General features: G+C 39.7%; 1 protein-coding gene across 5 annotated transcripts in view; it reads right to left on the bottom strand.

Annotated features, from left to right (window-relative positions):
- Nucleotides 1-23,342, bottom strand: part of LOC135312009 (uncharacterized) — a 265,067-nt gene that overhangs the window by 74,334 nt on the left and 167,391 nt on the right. For 4 of the 5 annotated variants that reach the window (XM_064443701.1, XM_064443705.1, XM_064443704.1 and 1 more), the window contains one exon: nt 17,964-18,044. The gene's annotated coding sequence lies outside the window, so the exon portion shown is untranslated. Of the gene's footprint in view, nt 1-16,440; nt 16,583-17,963; nt 18,045-23,342 lie in introns of all 5 variants that reach the window. The other variant, XM_064443702.1, reaches the window with a different exon arrangement.

Here is a 23,342-nt window from a genome sequence, read left to right as displayed (position 1 = left end):
CCTCATGCAAGGCTACAATGAGCGACAGGTAAAGCCCACCACCTTTGCTTGATGAAGTTGCTTCCTAAAGTTTAAGCCAACAATAAACCAACCTGTAGTATTGACAACTGGGATTGCTACACAAACTCTGTGAAGTGACATCTGTATACATCTCGGCAACTTCGAGGATCTGTAATCCTTAGGCTCAGTTTAAGCTTGTAACTCTCCTGAACCCAAAGATTAATATCTATTCTATGTTTCTTCATTTGACTCAACTTTTTGAAATATCAGCATTCATAAGATTGCCTATTAGTCCATATACAAGCAACAGAAACATTCTTCTTACCCCAAATGATAGATAAAGTATGTCTACAACATACTTTATCAGAACTTTTAAATTTAATTTTTGCCTTTTCCTTCATTCCTTCATGCACCTTTTCCATAATCCCTGTTTACCTTCTACTTTGTTTTCACTTTCTACTCTTTATTTTTCCCCTCACATGGTATTTTTCTTCTTTTTTCAGAAACTTGTGCCCTGTTCCTAACTCCCACATCTGTATTAGTGTCTCTCATACTGAGCAGGGCTGAGCAGTGAAGATGGATTTAAGATTTAGAGCTAACATTGTCCAAATGGGTTTCAGACAAAGGAAAACAATTTTTATATCACTAATAACAACACTGTATAGAATACACAGACAGTTAGGGAATTTTGCTGGAGGAAAAAAAAAAAGATGGTTTCCTTTGTGTAGAAGACATCCTTATGCTAGGCTATGCTTTTAAGTGAATATTGAGATGTTAAGCATGTTACAATTTCAAAGAGATTTCATAAAAAACTGGTTGTTCTTAATCATGTGTGTCACATTTTATTAGCTCTATAATAGTTAACATTTTTCCTCCTTACTTCATTTACTAGAAAATGTAAGGTGTTACATCACCTAATACCGGTTTGCGCTTGTATGCAATTTAAGATGCAAGTTTATATTTCAATTTCCTGATCTGCTGCCAGCAGTATTTCTTCCTTGTTCTGTTAAAGCAAGATGCTGGATGTCCAGGGCGTTCCACGCAAAATACCATTATTTATAAAAATGCTTAACGTTTTTGACAAATCAAGGGGTTTGAGCAAGCACAGATCTAATACCACAAAACTAGAAGTCTGTCAAAGGGTAGCCTGCTGCATGAGCAGCAAGCTAAACTGATCAATAACTGTGTCTGCATTCCCAGTATCCTCTGCCTCAGAAATATACAGAAACATGAAAATGTTAACTTAATCTGCAAACTTGGACATCAAAATACTTTAATTAGGTGCTTAAATATGTTGTAAGATGGTTGTTGGCAGAGAGGCTTTTTACAGTCTTTCAGTAATTTGGGGGAAATGCCTGGGAAAATTATAATAAAAAGAAGACTGTGCTTTTGCAGATGCCAAATGTACTTCTTGAAGCCACAGAGAACCATCTGGTCAACGGGGTTTCATGTTGTCATGATGTGCTGTGATTATTATTAGACTGCTTAGCTTGATGCACCAGAAGGATACAGATCTGAGGTAGATCTAAATGTGTCCCATATACACATTCTTTTGATGTCCGATTAACTATGTAATGCTTTGGGTTGAAAGCTTAAGGATTAATTTCACAAAGAGTGAAGCCAAAGCAAAATTACCTCAGCCCAACTATTTCTGAAGCAACAAAGCTAGATTTGGAATTCAGGGTTTTTTTCACTGAAAAAGAATAAAAAACTCTTTACAAAACTTTGCTCAAATGCATCAGTCTACTTCCACCGAAACTCCTCCATTTCTTTCTTATACACACAAAGCTCATGTAAACCCCTCTTCTCAAAACACAAGTTCAGCATTAGCTATCAAACTGTTTTGCTCCTAGATGTAAGAAATGAGTTTTTTACAGTAAGAACAATCATTCACTTGCACAGCCTCCCCAGGGACATGGTAGAGTCCTCATTGCTGAAGGTTTTCAAGACGCAAGTGGACAGGGTGCTAGGTAATTTCATCTAGGCTCCCTTTCCCATGAAAGGTTGGACCACGTAATCTCTCAAAGACCCTTCCAACCTGGGCTGTTCTATGGTTCTATGACTCTGTATGAGGGCAGTGTAAATAGGTGGTCTTAATCGCAAAACAGATCTAAATTTAAAAAAAAATTCAATAAAATCATCAGTAAATAAGATTTGCTTCAAAAGAAGGAAGGCTGTTGCACTTACCTAAACAGCACTCTATTCCATACATACACATTTGGGGGACTGCCTTTTAGTACTTTGAAACTGTTTTTAGTGGGATTCATTCTGAAGTATTTTTACCATTTATTTTGGGGTTATTTTAACCTCAGGTAGAACTTGTGACCCCAGCCCTTCTTCACTGACATAGGATTTTAAGTTTGGCCTTCAGAAATAACAGCTACATCTAATACCTAAAGTAGCCAGTAAGAGCACCCTTCACTGTGTTTTGTGTTTAAGAAATCAGCAGAAAACAGAGGAAGAGTAGCTAAGTAGAAAGACTTGAAAACATACTTCAAAGAACTATTTTGTAGACAGACAATGGTTTTTCCATAGTATTTACTATGGAGCATCAGGCAAAAGAGGATTAAATATTTAAATAACACGTTTTTAACCTGCAAGAAGTAAATCACCTAGAACATGTATACCTCCAAGGAAACTTCTACTATACAAGGTAGTCAGTGTTGATTACTGCTGCTGTGCTGTTTCCAAATGTTTCTTACCCAAAGGTCAGTGAAAAAATAGTTCAAGATGGTGGCAGGCAGTGATTTCAAGCTAACTTTGTGTTTTCACCTCCTTTTCTTCTGCTCACCTTGTTTTCACCCAAAGTTAAATTCTCCTGGAAAATTGCCAAAAAACATGCTGTAAAAACCTCTGAAAAGTGTATGTGGGTCCATGACCACGAGCCAAATCAGGAGGAGAAAGAACAGGAAGCATCTCTCAATCCCAACTAATGTCAACGTGCTCCTGAATCAATGCCAAGGTTATGACATATGTCAGGAAACATACATAAAGTTCTTCTGATATTTGAAAAAAGTTTGTGTCAAATGTGCTGAAAACAAGTTATTCTATTTTTCTCATGTTGCTACTTGTCTACATCATTGTCACATCATTGTGTCATTTTGATATATGAGAAGTATAATAAGTTTAAATGAAGAGTTCTGTTTCTTGCAGACGAGACAATGATTTTCTCAGAAAGAATTTATTCCAAGGAAGATGCTAGGATGTTAACTTCAGTTCTGCAATTCCTCCTCTGCTCCTTTCACTCTGCCCTACTTGAGGAGAGAAGAGCGTGTGGGGAAAAGAAGTTTGTCTTTGAACAACTCAGTGAGGGTGGGGACAAAACTACCAAAGAGAATTAAATAAGAAATAAAGTAGAAACAAAGAACATAGAATTCAAAAACTATTACTGCAAATAAGCAGAGGGAAACATTAAGAGGTCAGCAGCTAAAACCAACTGACATACTAATTAATATCAGAGTTACAGTTACCAGGGTAACCACCACTCCCCTAACATTTGTTCTTTTAATACATTTTAATATATTTATTTTTGCACTGAAAATTATAAGCATTTCTATAGGTACAGACAAAGCACCTTGGAGCACAGAAGGCTTCTTTGGGAATCATGTATGTTTAGCATGGAGCTGTCAGACTCACTACATACACTTTTACCTTCTCAGGGGTTTACTGTGTTAAAATGTTTTAAAAGCTAGAACTCCATATCTTTCTTTCTAACATTCATCACATACTTCTAGCCATTTGAAAGTCCCTAGGAATTTGCTCTCTCAAGAACTGCCTCATTTCAGGACCCAAACATCTGACAGAAGGGCATATACTTCCATCCATATGGTTACCCTTGAAATCAACGAGCAATGCAAAGCTTTCTCCCTGTGGAGTCCAAGCAAACCCCAAGCCTGGGAACAGAAACCAGGTCTTTTGCATGACTGCACGATGCATTACCGAGAAGTTATTGTGCTGACCTTTGGTCTCGGTCACAAAACATTACTAATAATCCTCATTTTGATTAATATTTTTTGTTTGGGTTTTGCTTTTGGGTTTGACATGCTGTTTATTTAAATAATTGCCAGGTATTCATGCTTTTGTACTCATCAGTGCCTATTTGTATTGTTTGGCAAGGGAGAGTTATTGCACTAAATCTCAGAGGAGCTACAATCTTTAGAGTTATCTTAGGCTGAAAAATGAATTAAATAGGCAGGCAGAGCAACTGCTACGCTCCTTGGATGGTTTACAAAATAACCTCCACAAATGCAGAAACGTACTGTACAGCTAGGCTCAACAACATGTCGGGGGGATGGAGAAAAGGGGGACCGTGTGCATAGTGGTCTCTTTCACCAGGATTTCCCAAAAGCAGTTTGAGGAAGGCCCAGTTTGGGGAGCTGAGGCCGGTGGGCACTTACGAGGAATACTCGAGTGGAATGAAATTATGCTAATTGTATGGCTGTGAAATAAGTACTGCCCGGCTGGAAGCAGAAATCAGAGCACTGCTGTTACTGATTTGAGTGCAAAGAGGAAAAACGTAGGTACAATTCTGAAAATTCCTTGAGAATTTCACATCACGCAGTCACATGAATAACTAATATTTGCTAAAACTGGTAGTCTTAAATTTTGCCATTTAAATAAGTTACCCCAATAGCATCTTAGGGCTCTACTGATAATTACAGAAACGTTTAAAACTTTTTCCAAAGGTCATTTGGAGGAAATATTAAGATTTTGTTTTCCTATTGTCCTTTTGAAGAGTCATACTATAGCCAGGATTATGATCTGAATATCATCACAACTTCACATTCAGACAAAGTAATCTGAACCAAAGATATTGTAGAGAAGAACATATTAATTAAAAAGACTTCTTTCAAAAAGATAAGAGAATATTGACAGCTTTCCTACAGCATCAGAAACACACCTGCATCAATACTGTCCAGGAACTGCATAAAAGCTAACACCACAACTGCCAGCTACAATCATAAACATATGACGTCAATCGTAAAAGTATGGCCACAAAGTACAGGGTACATATGTATTTTCTTTAAATTAGCCGACATTAAGGACAGATTCCAGGGCTGACAAAACTAATCTCCCTTTAAAGAGCTGCAATGCTGCACCAGAATCTGCTGTGATTCTTACCACCGGCATGCTAGATAGGTTCTAATCTCACCATCAATTATGAAAGATTCTTATGACAACCTTGATTTTACAAAATTGGGTTATCTTCCAGCCTGTGGACATTTTCCTATTGCATTCTGGGTTAATCCACGTGTACTGCTCACTTCTGTCAGAATGACAAAAAGACTATTGATTTTGTTTCATGGTGTATTCTTATCAATGCTCTCCTCTGCTCTTAGCCAGTCTTTGACTGATAGGGTGTTAGAGGAAAGGTCCATTAATTGATTTGTAAATAATTACAGCTAAGTCTTCACTTTTGACTAGCCATCAATAAAGGCCTATCCTTTTTTCACTGGTGAATGCTTTCAAATCAGCTTCAGTGTCCAACTTTCAGCCACAAAATTCATTAAAATCATTAGGTACTTTTAGAGTAGCACCCACTGATGATGGCAGAGGTAAAAGTGTGTCAACATTTTTCTTATACCACTTATGAGGATGGATTAGAGAGAAGCAAAATAAACAAATAACATGCCTGGAAAAAACCCAAAGGCAAATTAATAATTTCTTAAAGCAGGATTTAATTTTCAGACCTGGTGGAATTTCATCAGGTGTACGGAGAAAAAAAGCACATGCAATACATGATACATGTGTTCCTACACGTGCAAAGCCTATGGGTTCATTACCTGTGTGCACACATGTACACAAGTAGTCTGTCCCCCATGCTCCCAGCAATTTTTTAACCTGTTGACTGAATTCAGACACGTTTGACAGAGGACTAAGAGTCTCAAAGCTAGTAAGTTCCTACAGATTTTGTGAAAATATGCAGCTGGGTACACACAAGGGAGACCTAATTGGTGCCCTGATGGAGCAAAAGGCTGCAGAATGAGCTCCACAGCATTAGACACCTGAAAATTGCACCCATTTGGGAGAAACAAGGTAGCCAAGGAGGATAGAAAGCAGACACACACACCCTGTTTTGTAGGTCCCAAGCGAGAGGAAAAATTAACAGTCAGAACTCGTGTGTCAATCAACATCTGTTCTGGGAAACGCAGGTTTCATTAATTTTAATTGTTCTGGGTTTAAGGTTCCCATCTTCTCCTTAGCATCTCGTGCAGAACAGAAAACCCTACTCACAAACTTGAGTTTTCAGAAGAAAGCGCAAACTCAAGGCTGAAAAGTAGCTATAATACTTAGGCAACCCTTTCATAGGCTGTTAATATGGTGAAGCTGTATTAAGAACATATTGAAGTTGTCACACACTCAAAGCACAGATGCTATTAATCCAAGCAAATGCACCATATTTTAAGACCACGTTTTAATTGGCCAGCACAAGGCAAGGCAAGTTATATCTAATTCCTCGTACATAATGCCGACATACGAGGTATAGAGTCGTATCGGAGAGCTGCCGGTTCAGCATTATGAAACAATTGACCAGAAAGCTTGCTTTATTGCTGCTTTCCAGTGATAGCCACCTGCTTCACATTAACAAGCACGTAAGCTTTCCACCTAGTTCAACAGAAGAGAAAGGTACTCCTACAACAACTATGCAATGTTTATTGTATTATTTTTGGTATTAATATCTGCTCCATATGTCAAGCCATGCTTCATACCTGACAAATATCTAGGAGCTTTTCAATTCCCCCACCTTTACTACCAATTTTCCAGAAAGAGTGTAAGCTGCAGTGTGCCTAACTAAAAAGGTGTAAGTATGTCAGCACACCAGCAGGCCCATGCAAAAAACACAGAAATAGCAAAGGTTTGTGGGTTACAGTCTTTTAGATAGGAATTTGTTAATAAGAGGCAAAATCCCCCTCACACTCATAGCAGAAAGAGTTTGAAAGTTCAAAGATTCCCAGTCTCATGGATCCAGGTGAGGCCATTATTGGGGACAGCAAAATTATGGTTTTATGTGGGAAAGACACTTCTCCAGGTTTCCCAAAAATGGCTGGGCCTCCTCATCCAGCCCATACTTGTTTAGCTGTGGTGGCACCTACAGGCAACGTTCTACTACCAAGGAAAAAGTCCTTAAAAGACAGAGCAAGCCAAGCAAGCAGGAGGCAGCCAGAAGGTTACAGCCTGGCCATGCTGCATTGTCCTTGCACCCTTGTCCCAACAGAAGTTGCTGGGTTGGCTCAGCAAGATTTGGAAATGGGCTTATGTATTAAGTAGCTTTACTCCATCTGCAACATAAATCTGTTGGTCAGTCGCATCTGACATCACCCATGCACATAGGGAAGGTTTTCTGATGAATGCTTTCTCAGTGACAGCAGTATCACCTCCTGCCCATGAAGTAAATGAACCTCGTAACTAATGGATGTTTTGTCCTAGGCTCAGTCACAGCATGATTCTTGGGTGTAGCTGAGGACTTACTGGGACACCCAAATGTAACTTAAACACGCAAGGAATGAAAAGCTGGCAACAAGTTTCATTTAAAACTTCTCTAACCTAAGAAGCCACCTTTAAAATTTTCTGAGAACCTCACTCCAAGGAGCCTTTAAACTCTGATAATCACTTAATAATATTTCACACTCACTGTTCAACATGAACCTCAGCTACAGCTTTTGTAAACTGTGGCACCATTCTTGTTCCAGACGGCATGCAAAATAATATATAAACAACAAAGTGCAGCAGGTTCACAGCAGCTGTTCAATTCCAGCACTTTCGCCACCCACTTCAACATAACTGAGAGCTTTCAGTCAGCTCCTGCCTCTCATGGGGCCTTCGAACAGCACCAGAGCGTGTGTTCAATATGGTCTCAGAAAGTAGCCAGCCAAATAGGGAGGGTTAGTCATCCAGGCAACCCTGTAGCACACCTGTAGCACGCTCATGCTGCCTTTTTCTTTTTCTTTTGTTTTTCTTTCCTTTTTTTTTTAATATATGAACCTACGTGAGAATAAGCAGTAAGATGTTTCAGAGTTTACAAAACACCTTTGTTAAAAATATGGTTCCTACAAAACAATTCCAGTTTGCCATAGCTCGTAGGTGGAATATAATCTCCCCAGCCGGAGCATACTGCAAATGCAAACATAACATCTCTCGGGGTCAGAAAGTCTCCTTTTACTGTTGTACCTAAACATGCTAAGTGTTATAAGAAATAGAGTATGTCAAAAAGGGCATTCTCTGTACCTGACAGGTTCCCATTACTATTTCTGTTTCTTCCCCTCCTCTTTCCTTCCTGGTACTTATTTTGGCTCTACTTTCCTTGTGTCCCTTCAAAACCTCTTTGTCCTGGATTGGCCTTTAGGGCACAGAGGGAAAATGAGGAGATATTGCTTCATGGTCTCTTTAAAGGTCATGCAGTCTGAACTGGACAGAGACAAATTCAGAGTCACTTTAAGCTCCTGATTATGGGCATATCCACACAAAGTATTCTGGAAATTGCACAACCACGTTAAGGTGGCATTAAGCCTGATAAAACATACCCTACCTGTCAACATAGCTGATTAGCTTGGGTTCGATGCCCCATGAGTCACAGACACACGGTTTCCAGGACGCTCAAGATAAGCAAAGCAGTATGGAGACATGCCCTAAGAACTAAATATGTCTGGAGTCTGCAAAGGGTGTAAGGGCATCAGCGCATTCAACTGATCCAGGACAGCAGCTCTTGGTGTATCTCATTGTTTCAGTCAGTAAGAAAGAGGCAATCTGTCTCCTGAGCAGCCTAGTCCTAGCTTGGTAAGCTTTTTACAAATTAGGGCTGACTTGAGCTTGTTTGTTGGCCACTGCTGATCAGGTGGGGCACACTGTGCTCATGGCCTGCGGATAAGTTTGCTCACTTCGCCTAACACCAGCACACTGAGCCTGAAGGGATGACTAGCAAGAACAAGCTGCTTATGGTGGAGAAGGCCACCCCTAGGCAAGCACGCAACTGAGAAAAGTGTTCCTTAAAAAACATTCAGCAGCCCATGCCTCTTGGAGCAACAAATGAAGCCAATCTGACCCCAAGATTTCTGTACCATCTAAATAACCAATGGCCAGTTAAGGCTGGATTCTTCTCCAAGGCATCCTCCTCCTCCCGCAAATCCTGTGGTTTCCACAGCATGCACACACTTGTTGAAATGAAAATAGCACAGTTTTGCATTATGCTATTGTGTAAACATAATTTCTATTGAGCTATTGTATAAACATTGGTTAAGAACTAATTCAGGGGTTTTAATGAGTTTACGTCCTGCTCAAAATTGCCAGGAAGTATCAGCGTGCTGAGGGGATAAAGGAGTCCTTTGGTTTTGACACACAGCAGGTTTTTACGTAAAGCAGACAACTGAAGCCATCACTGTTTGGTATGGGGACATGATCATAATTGACAACAAGAAGCAAGAGTCAAGGCAAGATTTTTTTTTTAAACTACACAAATTAAAACTAAGGCACTCTTCACCGCTTACAATGGCAATATGCTCTGACTACAGAACTTATATTCTGGCCATTACAGCTGCTCTGAAGAGGATTTGAGTTGGTAAATGTAGAAATATGTCAGAACCTAATTTTCTAGAAAAGTTTATACTGGAAACCACATTTACCTTTTTAAACTCAAGAACTCCTCCAAAAGGTAAGACCTCTGATATTTGCAAGGAGATTTTTAGTACAGCAGGTGTCTGACGGCCGTTTCAGCAGCACCCAGGAACCTTAAAAAAACACGGACAACAAGTTCTGCCAGCAAGAGTAATTTCAGCAGCACACTGCAATAAAACAGTGTTGCAGAAGCTGGAGGGCAATGCAAGATATAGAGGGATCCCAGACTGCGGAAGCAACTCTTCCAGCTTGTGGAAACAGCCAAAAGCTCTCCACGACACTTGCTGTTCCTGTGGTGTGCTCACAAGAAGAGGACACATCAAGGCTCTCCCACACTACATCAATGGCCAACTGCAGGTTTGGACGATAGGGGCAATTTGAAGCTGGCCAAATTCAATAAGCCAAAAGCTTCTCTGGTGTATACTCATAGTTTGACAAGCTGTATTTAACAGCTTTAGGATCCAGAGAAAATTAATAAGACACAAATAAAAAAAAAAAAGGAAAGGGAAGGAAGGGCAGAAGGTATGATTACACAAACATAGCTCTTGGGAGCTCACTGAGACCTGGAAAGGCTTCCTAATGGGACAGTGAGGGCAACAGAATACATCACTGTCAGGCACTCTGGGATTTTCATCCTATTGCTGCTTGATAGGCATAACATTAACTTCCCTTTCTCAGGTGCAAACTGTTCTAACTCTTTCCCCTGGAGAGTTAAATTCCTTTCTGTTCATAATGTAATTAAGCCACAAAATGCAAAAGTATCTAGAGATATATAAAAAAAGTGCCCAGGTTTAAAAAAAAAGATCCATCCATTAAGGGGTCAATGAAAAAGAATCCGGTTGTTGCTTAGCATCTTATATAGTATATATAGTATATATAGTATATATAGTGTGTATATATATATATACACACTATATATAGATATAGATATATCTATATATAGTATATATAGTATATACAGTAAGATCAAAACCAACAAGTCTGGTGTTACCCAGATAGTAATAAAAGTTAAATCCACATTTGTGGGACAGTACAGTCAGGACTTTTAAACACAACTGCCACTCAAATTGTGGGCCAGGACTCATGCTAGAAAATGATCCCCAATCAGCAGATTTTCAGTCTGACATCTAAAATTACACAGAACACAATTTTGTTGTCACAGTGGCTTTTTCCCTCTTTTTGCCCAAACTGAGATAGGCTGAATTCAACCTTTTGTGCAGCACTAATTATGAAGGGGTAGAGTTTTGGTTTTTTTTGAAGGGAGGGAGAAAGAAAGGGATACGGGGAGGAAAATTACAAAGTAACCCCCTCCCCCACTCTGTAGCAGCCTTCTGCTTTCTCCTCCTCACCCCTCTGGGAGACACCAGCCACAACAGCAGCCCTTGTCCTGAGGTTGCAAAGAGTTAACAAACACAACACACAGTCATGGCACTAGTGGAAGGCTGGACCAGCATCTCCTACAGTAGCACTCCACGGGTGTGCTCTCTCACATGCCATGCATTAAAACACTCCTTAGCCCTCTGCAAACAATAAGCAGAAGAAGGCAGAGCAAGGGAGCTATGCCTTGGGTGCAACGTAAGGCGTGCAGCTGAAGGCAGACAGCTTGCAACCACAGAAGTAGCTCGAGTATCCAGTAAATCAATATTTGAGTGTTATTATTCTCACATACATCCCATTTGCTGATCCAACACTTGTTCCTGCAGAAACAGGATCAGAGAGGCCACCCGCAGCCAGCAGGCGAGCACAGCCTGCTCGCCCTGAAGCCCGGCTCCCGACCCAGAGCCAGCATACAGGCACACTGCCTTCAACAAGCAGGCAGAGAGCTATGACTTCTTTTCATTAACAAACTACCTTTACATTAAAAAAGAACTAGTAGAAGGGGGCACATCCTTCTCTAACATTTCTCCTTCTCGGAAAAATAATCAGGGCTCTCTCCCCAGCATGCAGCAGCTGCTTTGCACAACTGCTCTGTCCTATTTCTGGACAAACCAGACCAAGAAGTACCATCTTAGTACATGATTGGCCCAGAGGATCCCTTCCCCTACAGTACTACAAGGAAAAAGAAGCTGACGAAACGAGCAGTTCAGCTCTGCTCTACCTCAGTGTGGCAGAAGCAGCCATCATTTTGGCACAGCTGCAACTCGGCTGCTGGGAGGATATTGCAGACGGGCTGCATCCATGGGTGCTGAGAGAAGTGGTTGCTGTCATAGTGCACCCACTCTTGTCTTTGAAAAGTCATAGAGATCATCAGAGATGTCTCACACCTGAAGAAAGCCAAGCATTGCACCCACCTCCAGAAAAGGCCAAAAGGCCAGTACAGGGAGATGCCAGCTGGTCAGCCTCCCCTCGCTTTGTGGGAAGCACACGAAGGGGGTTCCTCTTGAAGCACATCTCTGAACACATGGAGAGGTGGGAACAGTCAGCATGGACTGACCAAGGGAAAAATCATGTCTGACCAACCTGACTGCTCTCTGTGATGAAATTACCAGCTCTGAGGACAAAGGCAGAGTAGTGGACATCATGTACCTCAATTTTAGCAAGGTTTTCAACACTGTCTTTCACAATATGCTTGCACCCAAATTGGGACATTATGGTTTGAATGGGTGGACATCCTGATTGGTAAACTGCTGGGTGGATGACTGGGCTCAGAGGGAGGCCTTGCAGAGGCGGGGGACAAACTGGCTGTGTGGAAAAGGCCCTGGGGATCCTGGTGGTCAGTGAGCTGAGCATGAGCCAGCAGTGTGCTCTGGCAGCAGAGGCAGCCACAGGTTCCTGGGCTGTATAAGCAGGAACAGGAGCACAGCCAGGAGCTCAAAGGTAGCAATTATCCCCCTTCTGGTTATTAGGTCACATACTGTGCCCAGTTCTGGGCCCCCCAGTGCAAGACAGGCATTGACTACCATGAGCAAATGAGCAGAGGGCCACCAAGATGGTCAGGGGCTAGAACACTTGCCCTGTGAAGAAGAGGTTGAGGAACCAGGTTTAGCCTGGAGAGGAGACAGCCTGAAGGCTGTAAGAGCAGCCCCCCAGTGTCTACAAGGTAGTTATGAGCTAGGCTCTTCATAGTGATGCACAGCAGGAGGATAACAGGCAATGAGCCTAAGTTAACAGCAGATGTTTTCAGACCAGCTATATGGAGAAACTGTTTCTCCATGAGGGCAGACAAGCAGCATAACATGGGCCCAGAGGTATGGTGCCATGTCCATCCTTGCAGGTTTTCAAGACCCAACTGGATAAAGCCCTGAGCAAACTGGCCTGATCCCATAGCTGCCCCTGCCTTGAGCAGAAAGCTGGGCTGGTGACCCCCTGATTTATCATGCCATTCTCCTTTGCCTTAAATTTCCAAGGCAGCAGCAGGCTATCAAGTCCAGACTTTGCCATTGCACTGGTTATCCCTTCTCATTGTGAGAATTCAGCATCCTCTTGGTTCCCTTCTGTCAAGGCACCCCTTCAAAGGCACCTGTGTTACAACCAGCCAGGTACAGATGGTACCATAAGGTATAGAAATACTTTGTAACATTCATACCTCTGCCTGGGTTAGCAATTAAATAACCAAGCAAGTAATGGCATGGTGTTGACACTAGCTTGACTCCAGCTACACCCATGTCAGAGATCTGGCACAGCAGCCTTCCCTGCAGCCCAGGGTTCCTGGAAAGCCTGCACACCCACATTACCAGCACCACCAAAACCCATGCTGATGCATCGCTATTGCTATGAGAACCCATGCTTGCTAAATGAAATATATCTACATGTTCTGCAGCTATGCCTTTTGTTGAGATGAATCCATCTGCTGTAACTTCAGCGTGGAGGAGCTGTGCCAGACCTGTGCGTTGAAGTCTTCTGTGCTATGGTTTTTCATCACATGTATTTGTCTGAAGTGAAAGATAGGTACGTTCCACTCAGAGCACATGATATCCACTTACTTCTTACATTTAACATCCATTTCCTCTCCCTGCCTTTCCCTGATATAGTTTTAAAACACATCTGCCACTTGCAGTCCTTATTTACTGGGACTTTTCAAGGATGAAATCAACGTTTCTGTTGGACAAATAAGTTAAAGAACAGACCATTCAAAACTTGCAGCCTCAATACAGATAAAGGATTAAGTCAAGAACTAAATTGGTCCTGGATGGCAGCTGTATTTACCCTTTACACATTTTCTATTTGATAGCAAAAAACAGGTAGAAGGAATGGCTGGCCTGCCCTGACAGCAGGAATGCAGCTTTTAATCATACAAACAGGGCACCAGCACTCCTTCATTGTACGATTACACAAAGGGAAGCTATGGATGCTATTACATTACCAAAAAGAAAACAATGTTGAAACATGCCATTCCCTCCACATTCCCAACTATATATTTGTAATTTTTGCACAAAATAAAAAAAAAACCCAAACATCAAAACAAGATAGTGACACCAACTAATCCACCTGGAATTCAGCCCATTAGGAAAGCTCATGTCAGGATTATCAGATTAGACCTGACAGAAAAATCTTCTAGAGAATATATACATGGATGACCAACTTCTAGAAGCTTTTGTCAGTCCTGCAGACAATTCTTCTTATAGGCCCAACATACCAGCCTTCTCTCCCTTCCTTATCTCACCCAGCAAATGGATGCTATTAAATACACAAATTTCTTTCAGCAGGCTACGCAAACAGAAATGCACACAGTTAATTAATATTGCAGTAATTTCTTTGATCTTCCAATGAAAACAAAATTTAAAAGTCATACTATTTCAGCCTAGAAGCTTAGAGTTAAAAAGCTTAGGAACTCATCCGGGACTTTGAATCCAAGAATCGTTCAGCTGATGTCATTAAAGGAGCTGAATTAGACTTGTAATTATTCCCTTATGAGTTCTGCTGTCTATCTGAGAAAGAAGGGTATTCATTTCTGTCCTCAAAATTGATTTATTTTGGTGAAAAAACAGAAGGGTTGGAGGCAGCAGGAATTTAGTTTTACTGTGCATCTGACAGAATACAAGAAAATAAGTGTCGATAATGAACAACATCCCTGCCTGTCGATAGAAGCCATACCTTCTGTTTACATTGCATTGCAGTTTCCTTGAGATCCTCAGGATAAATCCTATCTCCACATTTCCGGCTGGCTATCCACTGCTTAATGCTGTAACACTTCATTAACATGCAAATGCTTGACAGTTATTGGGCTTAAGTACATCTGCATATTTATAAACAACCATTCCAAACCACATCCCCATTTAAGGAAACTGTTTAATGACAGTCAACCTAAAGTCTTTCTCATATCCATTGAAAAAATAGGTTGCGTCCTGATTCACTCACTTCATATTTATATGGTACTTTTTAAAATACCATTTACAGAGGTAAGTGAAAAAATGCCTCAGTCAACTTTTTCATTAGTTTTTTTATTTGTTCTTTGTGACAATCAACCTGTCCTCTTTTTTTAACCTATTATTCAACTGAAAAGGCAAAAAGAACACAAAGAATGAACGATGCTTTGGAAGTCAAGACAAGATAAACTTACAGCAATGAAAAAAAAAATCCATTAAACCATATTTAAGCACGAATCTGTAAAATATTCAGTCAAAATACACAACATCTGTATTTTCAAAGCAAAGGCTTGAGAAGAACCAAACAAACAATGCACAGGGTTAGAAGTTTCCAAAAAATCTACAGATTTAATTTCTTTGCTCACAACAGTAATTCTGCACACTTCAAGATGACTTCTATTTTTTTCTTCAATGTCACATCCTAGAAAGTACATACCAAACCCAGCATAGGCACTGCTACTTCTAGTAGCACATTCTACCCAAAGCATCTGGAATTTTTAGCATGGAATAACATAAATTTGGCCATGGATTTGGATTTCTCAAAAATTTTCATGCAAATTATATTTATCAATAAAGATTTTTTTTAAAATCATGATTTTTTTTTAATGGACAAAAAGAAGCCAAAAGCAAAAGAATACAAACAGTTATTAATGAATAACTTAATATTTTGTTGAACTTTTTTTTTCTACTGCTTGAAGGCCAACGTATCAGCACATTAACGAAGACAAGAATAAGAACATATGAATCAATGCAACAGGTAGTTAAGAGGATTGCATTCCATCATCCTAGATAAGCAGAGTCATTTCCGATTCCCACCCTTTTCTCCTTCAGCATGGCAGAGTAGAAGTTGCATATCCTTCCCCAGCAACCATTTAAGATGCACTATCTTTTTATTTGGGGTGGGTGGGAAAGAAATAAGTTACCAATTTATATAAGTTACCAGTGATTTTCTTTGAATCTATGGGACTTTGTCCAGCTGAAAAGTGGTTTATAAGTTATACATACTTACACATAGGTAAAATATAACATATATTATCTCAAAGCATGCATTGTTCCTATGGGGCTCAGTCAGTAACTTCCAGCACAGCATGATTCAGGATTATTTATTTTGTCCTGCTGCACAAGTGCCAATACTTAACTATGGGCTTCTTCCCTTATTTCTATCAATCTCGGTAATAACCAAACACAAACCTACTCCTAGCCAGCCATGAAGTATCAGAGAGACCTATCCAGACAGTTTATGCACAAGAACTGTAAAACCTGCATCAAGTATTTCATTATAGACAAAAGAGGAACATGAGCTGTGCTTGCACATTTACAGAAAGTACAGGGCTGAAAGCCAAACACCTTTTCTGTAGAGGCCTAATCCGGGAGATCCCTGCTATATAGACAACACAAAAAGCTTTGTTGCATCTCCTGCTTGCTGGCCCACTGTCTCCAGAAACAATTTTAAAGATATCGGTGATGAGGAGAAACAGAAATATCTGAAATGTTAGCACAATATCCCAAAGTGTTACATACGTACCACAGCAAAATACAGGAGCATAACCATTGCCAGTTTCATTTTGGTCCTACTTGGCAGTATATATCATTATATCAGAGTCAAGTATGTTCTTGTCTCTCTTTGGACTTTTGTAAAACACATCAAAGCAATGAGCAGTGAAGTCCTGGAACAGGGAAGATACGTCATAACAACTACTAGTGCACAAGAAAAGAAATTAACTTCCTAAGAAAAATATACAACCATTTGAGAAACTGAAGCAAAGAATTCATGGTGGTTTGGTGGTTTTTTTTATGTTAAGAAAATGTGCAATAAAACTGAAAATGTCAGGTATGAACAAAATTGTAGACAGCACTCATTAAAAACTCAATATTTTTCATTTACATAAATAGCTGAATTTGCCTGCATATTTCCCATTCTAAATGTAGGAAATAGTACTGTAAAAATAACTAGAGCCATGCAGACACCCACATTTTCAACTACACATGTGATGCTGAAGCTAAATTACAGGATAATTCCATATATAAGTCACATTACATACTGTGATAATTCTCAAGATAAAAGAAAAAAGTGAAGATAAGACCATTTTATGTGAAGATGTCTGTATTGTTTTTGTGCATCTAATACAAGCCTTGTGCTTTCCCCACAATTCAGATTCATGTTTCCTAGCCTCCAACTAAACTAAAAGTAGGAATACCCAGCTAGGACCACCTTCCTTCGTTCCCTTTGCCTAAAATTTGGCCCCATTACAGCATGTAAAGACTGAAGGTAATGTTTTCAAAATTCCCAAAACATTTTAGCTTTTAAAACTTTCCTTCAGAACCAAGTTCAGAAACATTTATCTCGCTGGAAGTTAGTGAAGAAGCCTTCAATGACCAAACTGGTTTTAAAATATTGGCCCCAGAAGTCTTTAATCAATTTGCCATTTCTGAAAGTTTTACCCCCAGCCTAGAACTTTTCCTTCCTATAAAACCAATCAGAAGGACTGTTTTTATTGAAGAAATACATTGAAAAAACACTATAACAGAAAAAGGGCAGGGGGAGGTGGGTGTCGGTTGCTTGTTTTATGGTAAATTAGTTTGTACTTTTTGTAAACAAACAGTTAATTCCCATGTTTTGAGTTGTGCTGTGTACCACAATGGCACCATTTTCAGGCATTACCGTACCAGTGATGATACAGCTGATCAAATACAGACCCTATTGGAGGTAATATACTAATGACAACCCATCATCTGGACAATTTAACCTTGTGACAGCTTACTGCTATGATAAGAAAGAGAGCTGGTTCTTGTACAGCCCTTTCACGATGCTTACCTTTCCACCTCAACAGCCACATGAGTGAAATGTTGCATACATGAGATTTAGTATCACCTTGAGAAATCACAACTTCACATAAGTGATGAACATAGTATATCAAAATGAGATCAGCAAAAGGTTTGGTGGATACAATATCACATCACTGAGATCATCACTGAATTTCTTCTCCTGTACCATCTTGTGTGCTTACAACTGAACTCTCTCTGCTCCATTATTTTCTTTTAACTTACCAAGGAGGTTGCAAAAAAGACAACTCTCCCTCTTGCAGACGGGACGTACTGTCACCTCTCAGACATGAAATGACATGTGCCCTGTGTGGGGGAAAAAGAAAGGAGGCTAAGTAAGTGGATTTTTTTGAAGTACACTGTGGTTAAAGCAACTTTTTATTAAGTGCCAGGTGGGGAGATGCTTGGGAACAGTCCCTTCTAACAGAGACTGATCTGTATCTGCTCATTTCAAGCTTCATCACTTTGCTTAAGGTTGATACCAAGGCTCTGGAAGACAGATAAAGCTCAAGAAAGCAAAATATCTTCTCCAGAGAAATACTCCTTCATTATTTCTTTTGGTCTTAAGTGTTAGCCAAAGTTTAGGGACTTTGAAAAGTGCTCTGAAAAACCCTGAAATCCCTATTGACAAGGCTAGCTTTGAAGACCACTGAGTAAACAATCTCATTTTAAAAATGAACTCTCACGCTGGTTCAGAATAATTTCTAGTTTGTTTCTGCCACTGAACACCTTAAAAAAGGCACACACAGGAATCTGAAATGCAGAAAGCATATCCGTAAATCCTTCCACGAGGATGGAGAGCTCGGGACCCAGCGCAACCCAAACCAGGTTTCACAGCACAGCCTCATTCCTTCTACCCCATCCTGCCATAACTGATGTCCGTGGCCAGCACACTTTTACCAGGACAGCACAGCCGATTGTTGTCCACTACACGCAGAATACTTTAAGCATGCTAACAACATATGTTTTGAAGAAAATCAAAGTTTTAATACACTTTTGCAGCCTTCTACAAAATCAGTACTTTTACCTAAACAGCATCCCCAATTACCAAGTGGGCCAGATATTTTTAGTTACAAAGACCCAGTTTCCAGAAAAATTAAACTGTTTGGGCTGAAATTTTCCTTTCCTATAAACATAAACTTTAGTGTTCACAAACAAATGAATTGAAGAATACACACTGTAAAATCCTGGTGGCCTTTCCTTTGGGAAGCTTTAGAGCACAGTTGCTTTGGATCAGGAATTGGCAGCGCATCAACAAAAGGTCTGTTTGTTATGAACATGTCTGCTTCCCCCCCCCCCCCCCCCCCATTTTCCCAGATTGCTCTGTCAGGTAGAAAATAAAAATCTACGCATGTGCACCTCGTTAAAATAACTTCAATTTCAATGCATAACCTCTCTAAGTTTATGCTGACAGAGCTTCCCTTGCAATTGCAACTAAAAAGCCGCTGTTAGGTTATACAGGATCTCTCTGCTCCTCAATGGTGAAGTACCACAGAGAATTGCAGGAAAAAATTCATTATTTTGCCCTCATATCAGGGCTGGAACAGCATACAGTTAGTGCATATACTGCATAAAGACAAAACAAAACATCAAATAGCTTGTCAGTTTAAAGAGTGCTTTCTGTTTGAGGGGAGGGAGAGGTGAGAAGGGATGTTTATGTACACGAGGCAGAGAAACTACAGAGAAAAAAAGATGCAAGCACATAATTAAAATCTGTATCGTAATGCCTACATACAACGTACCAGCTGAGATTACAGGACCAATATTGACTCTAGCATCAAATTTTTCAGTGTTACATTTTACAATTTAACAACATTATTTTAAAATATGCTTTTCATGTGTAATCTCTATTATAGCACAATGGGCGCAAGCTGATTTTTCAAACAAAGATGGACTTTTATCAAACAAAAAGTGGAAACTTTCTTTAAACTCTGATCCCAGCTGTTTCATGTGATCCAAGCATTTGAACATCTGAAGCCACATAGTTTCATACAAGCTTGCACAAAACCAGAAGTCCTTCTGCATGTTATATGGTACAGTTTATGAGAGCTACATGGCCAGGTGTTAAGGACCAAGATTCACATTTTGGTTTGACCTTAGTAAATTTTGTCATTTTAAGGTGACATGTCTGAAGATATTTACTTCTGTATTCAAAGGCAGTATAAAAATAAGGGAAATGGTCCCCTGCCATGGGGAAGGTAATTATTACCCACGCATTTTCACCTGTGTTTTGTTTTACCATTAAAATCAGTTTTGACTTGGTAAGAAAGAGGTTTCTTCAGAAAACGGAAAAGCTGTAACTTTATTAAAACAAAACAGATTCAGACACTTGTCATTCTCCCAAATTGCAGATGATTATGAGGCCTAAGACAAGAGGCATAAGCAGGGCTTAGCAATTTATTTTTTTTTTTTAAAGGCTCTGGCTGTCTCATATGTCAGACAGGCATGTGTATTATGCACATCCAGCAGGGGACAAAGATCAGAAATTTAAAGGAGCTGTTTGTGATTTTGGATGGGATGTGGCACACAGATGAAAGAGCAAACATTTTTCCCCTTGGTGTAATGCTAGCACTAGATTCCTAAATTAAGCCCAGCAGGAAACAAACATCCACCACAGATTTCAAAAGATATCTCACATCTTTGTATTAAAATGTGTTATTTTAAGAGTCCCAAATGCTGCATATCTGATTTTTATTAAGTCCAGAGCCAACATAAGAAGTGTTATTTGATTTATTTTAAAAGAATGCAGAAAATATTAGTGGACAATGGGATGTAAATTGCAGGAAGCCAAAAGCAAATTGAGAAGTAGGAGATAATGTGCCTGATACTATTATCTAAAAGAATACTAAGGCCACAGGCTTCAAAAAATTACTTTGATGACCTTGAGACTCAGACTAAAGAACATCAAGTTAGCTGATTTTCCTGGGGGGTGGAAGGAGGACAGTCTCGATTTTTCTTTTCCAAATGGACTGGGGAGATGTTTCTGATATGCACTTCTGATTTCCTTCTACACCAAAGAGCTACAGTGTTGTGTTCCCATGGAGGGCAAAATTAGACATCACCCTGCAAGTTCTTTACATATTTCATGTGTGATTCTTGGTAAAAAGAACAAGAATTCTAGATCCATATACAAAAGCAGTTAAAATGTACAACCCTGAAAATTCTTTTCTTCTAATAGTCCATCTTTATACAAAATGTAAAAGTACTAGGATAGGATTTTGCCCAGCTCAATCACAATACACTGAGCTTTTATTTTGGAGGTTGCAGATATTTTTTTTTCTTCTTTCCCACTGACTTTGATGATGTTTTGGGATTAAAACAAGGAGCAGGCAGTTCCCATGAGATGAAAGACATAACTGCAAAGGACACTTACTTAGAAGATTAAAAAAAAAAAAAACCAACCCTCTTGGAGTTTGAGATGCTGTTATGTATTTATTTAAAGAAACACTCCCTTGAAAGGGCTTAGACTTCAATATTTTAAATAAGTTTCTGCTTTTATCAACTCTAGTTGGAAATAAAATGGTTTTTTAATTGCCAAGCTGATGAAAATTGTAACAATACATTCCCATGTATTGTTACAGAGATAACAGCTCCAAGTTCTTCCATAAACAGTGCCAGTAATAAAACCTAAGTTTCATTCTAATTTATGGCTAATTATAATTCCCAGCCACCCTTACCAAAGTGACACGATTTTGAAAATGTTCCCCACATACCTCCCCCATCAGCTAGCCCCTGGCTGGGCACTGAGGCAGCCCCTGCTATGGCAAGTCCTGCGCCGTGGTTCAAGAGGTTCAGCCAAACTCTCAGGCCACGCAGAGTAGAGACCTGGTAGGCTCACACATCTCTCATAAATTACTAATTTATCTTCCTCCTGTAGCCCGTCCTTTATTTTATAACATTTTTAGTGCTTCCACTTCCAGCCCTGCCCAACCCCAACCCTCCTGTAATTGGCTAACACAATGAAAGGTTACTGGGTGAAAAGATGAGGCGGGGGGGGGGGGAAAGGGCAAAAAAAAAATTGTTTTCTTTGGGAAGTAGGCTAAAGACAGAGGGCAGAAGTACTTCTGACAGCATGCAGAATTCTGCACGCGTGAATGAGCTTTCTCACACTCTTGGGTCAGCCGAGCAAGAGGAGAAAGGAGACCTTTGGTTTCTGTTCCTGACACAACTTCTGCATGCAGTGCAAGCTAAGTTGATTTATGTTTCCGTTGATGCAGGCCTAAAATAAGCACATAGTAGCTTACATATATCTTTCACACTGTAGCCAAGATTAAAAACATATAATATGCTTTGGGTAAAAAACACAAAGAACGCAGTCAGTAATTTCTAACTCAGGCCCTGACTGGCATCAGAAGATAAAGGTGCATGCACTACTTCCAGTACCTAAATTCACTACCTTCTGTCTCTGAGATTCAGATCTCATCATAAGTTTTTTTCAATACCTCCAAACGTTTGGCTCCAACTTCTGAAATCCACCTTTGGTTGTGAGACTGATGAAGTATTGGCTTCACTATGAACTCGGAATAAAAATTATTGTAGAAGGCCAATGCAACTACACTTAGAACTCCCTGGATGTATCAACCTTCAGCTGTAATAATTTGGCCCATCTTTGCAAAAGAGGAGTTCATAATTTGCAAGTTTTCCATTTGATATAGAATAGAAAGCATTACATATTCTAAAGTAAAAAACATAAAAGGTTTGTTTATTGTTCTTTGCCAGCTTTGGAATCAAGGAAAGAAAGGCTTCTCCTTTCATTACATTTCTCAGCTTGCTAATGTACTTAAGGTTCATATTTCTCCACAATCCTAAAATGCAGATTTATCCTTTTGTATTGGATCCTGCATTTGCTTCCAATCACTCAGCTATTCTGCAGAGCTTTTCATCAAAATTTGCCCTCATATTCTGAAGTACCAGCATTTTGTTAAATTGTTCCACAAGTATCAAATCCAAAATGGCTTTTCAAACATGAACTGGTTTTATTTTTAAACATGGGTGTGCCATAACTGCTATTTATCATACTTAGTGCATTATCATACTGAGTGCATTATCATACTTAGTGCATTAGCATACATAGTAGTATACACATCATATATAGTGTATATATAATATATAAAAATAGTATTTTACATGCACTTGTAAACATTCATATCACCATGGGCTGTGGCTGTCCCTTGGACATGTTTGTTCTCAGTGGTCTTGTACTTAAATTGTGAAGGCAAAGACGGGAAGGGCACAGGGACAGGAGACACACAAGAAGAAAAATTATCTGCTTTTTTGAGTTTTGTGAGGTCTTGTACAACAGTGATTCCCGATTCACGAATTCCACACAAATACACAACTACTCTTGAGTACATGGTTGTTCCAGATTGTTTTAAATATGCATGCAGCTTACATTAATACTTATCTAAAAAGAAAGGAGATCTTAAAACAGAAATAACTAGAATATATTTACAAACTTCAGTGGAAATGCCAATAAATGCCATAAGGGGTAGCAGCCTAAAGAAAAAGCTATAAATCTCAGTCTGCCCCAAAGGTGACTGTTATGCATGGCCTAAAGACATTATGGCATGGTTAGACTTCAGCATTTCTGAAAAACTAGACCCT

This window comes from Phalacrocorax carbo, chromosome 2 (genome assembly GCF_963921805.1).
Source record: "Phalacrocorax carbo chromosome 2, bPhaCar2.1, whole genome shotgun sequence".
Taxonomy (NCBI): domain Eukaryota; kingdom Metazoa; phylum Chordata; class Aves; order Suliformes; family Phalacrocoracidae; genus Phalacrocorax; species Phalacrocorax carbo.
This window is presented reverse-complemented; position numbering and strand designations above follow the sequence as displayed.